Source organism: Sciurus carolinensis, chromosome 11 (genome assembly GCF_902686445.1).
Source record: "Sciurus carolinensis chromosome 11, mSciCar1.2, whole genome shotgun sequence".
Classification (NCBI taxonomy): domain Eukaryota; kingdom Metazoa; phylum Chordata; class Mammalia; order Rodentia; family Sciuridae; genus Sciurus; species Sciurus carolinensis.
In genome coordinates this window covers 103,044,196-103,046,223 of record NC_062223.1, presented here as the reverse complement: position 1 = coordinate 103,046,223, position 2,028 = coordinate 103,044,196, and the positions used below count along the sequence as shown (strand labels likewise).

Here is a 2,028-nt window from a genome sequence, read left to right as displayed (position 1 = left end):
AAGAGGTAGTTCCATCCTGACCTCTCTAGGCAGGGTTGGTCTGGAAAGACATTGAAATCAAGCCTTCCCAAGACCCATGGGGAGGAAAAGTGTCCAAGAAAAGCCAGATTTGGCCTCCCAAAATGCAATGAGAAAAATAGAGAGGGGTGTAAAGGAGGAGGTGTGCAGGCTGAGCTGATGGCAGCTTCTATCCATGATTCTGATCCTGACATTGGTTTGGAGGCAGAGACAGCCCTCCCCTGATATTCCAAAGCCCTGGAGATAAAGAGACCAGCTGGAGGATGGACCTTGGGATATTCAAGGGCACAAGTGTATGATGGTCACCCCTATGGAACTCAGCAGGGACCAGAAAGTTCTAGCCTCTCAGGTCAAAAAGCATGGCACAAGGTTTGGAGGGCTTCCGTCTTGGAGACAAGGGCAAGGTTGCATGTCTGTCTTCTTGACCTGGGAATATTTGGGATTCCCTCAGCTAGGTCATCCAGATCACCCTTCTGGAATCATCAGCTCTCTGCTCTCTCCTCAGTGGGTCAGAGGGCAACTTCACCCAGTGGGAGCTGCCACCTTCTTCTCTCCAAGGGACACCCAGCCCCTCTCCAGGGCAGGACCATGAGGGGCCACACAGGCATGTCTTAATCTCCATATCCACAGGGTGATTGTTGCCCATTTTGTGCTCTCTGACCCACAGCTCTCTGTCTTTGGCTGAGTTCACTCTTCGAAGCAGTTGGTCCAGAGGCTCAACTGTGTTTTGGTTGAACATGTCTGTCTCAGGCCTCAGCTCTGAGTATTGGCACAGATACATCTTCACCCGCTCCACCTCCAGTCGCTCCAGCTCCAAAATGATGGTCACCATCTCTTTAAACCACTACAACTGGGCCTGGTTGTAGAGGTCCACACAGCACATGAGGTCATTGCCAGCCTATGTGGCATTCCTCTGTGCCTTCTTGATGTCCTCCTTCACCTTGTTGTTCAGCTTGATCTCCAGCTGCTGAGTCTTCATCTCCAGGTCTCTGCCACTCTGTGAGAGTTTCCCTGGCCTTGATGCTTAGTGGCTGGCAAGTTGCTTGCCGAGGTAAGTGATATGGTGGTCACACTTTTTCATGTCTTTCTTGAAGTTCTCACAAAAGGTCATTAGGGGCTTCTCTACCTCACTGTGAAACTTGTTGGAGAACTTGAGATGAACTTCTGCTTCATCTGCCAGGCTCTTCTTCACCTGGGCCCATGCTTCTCCCAGGGAGCCTTCCTTCTGTGCAGTCAAGGAGTTCTGAGAGAGCTTAGCCAAGTTCTTTTCAGGTTCTTCTTCAATCTTTATCTTCTCTCAGATGAATTCAGACATTTCTTTCTGCATTTGTTTGCCTTTCAATTGCTTTTGGAGCAGCAGTTTGAACCCCACCATGGTGCCATTGCCTTGGGGGTCCTTCTTATCAACCCACAGTCACAGTAGCTCCACTCTGTTGGTTTTCACAGTTGCTGTTCAGGTACTGTGTCTGGGTGAGGGAATGTCACACAATTTATCATCTTCTCTGTGTGGTCAACTTTATTTTCAAGATTATATATTTTGTCTTCATTGCCTGAGGTTCTGTCTTCCAAGAGGTCTCATCTTTGGTGATACTTTCCATTGAATTTTTAATTTGAGTTATTGATTCATTCATTTCAGGATTTCTTGATTTCTTTTCAGGATCTCTATCTCTTTGTTGAAGTGATCTTTCACCTCCTGAAATATATCTCTGATTTCACTCCTTATATCCTCCTTTAAATCATGGAGAAGTTTTAATAAGTACATTCTGAACTCCTTCTCTGACGTTTCTTCTACTGGGTTGTCAATGGATTCTATTATTGTAGCATCTTGGTTTGTTTGAGGTGCTTTATTCCCTTGGTTTTTTTTTTTTTTTTCTTTATGTTGTTTGTGTGTCTTCCCACCTAGCAGTATGGATTTGAGGCAGTACAGTTTCTATCCTGTAGACTTAGAGTGTCCCTGAAAGTTTCCAGTGCCTCGCCTTTAAGGGGGAGACCAACATTAACAGCACAGAT

At 46.3% G+C, this 2,028-nt stretch overlaps 1 pseudogene; it reads right to left on the bottom strand.

Moving 5' to 3' along the window:
• Positions 1 to 469: 469 nt before the first annotated feature.
• On the bottom strand, positions 470 to 1,515 carry LOC124959648 (growth arrest-specific protein 7-like; annotated as a pseudogene).
• Between the last annotated feature and the right edge of the window lie 513 nt (positions 1,516 to 2,028).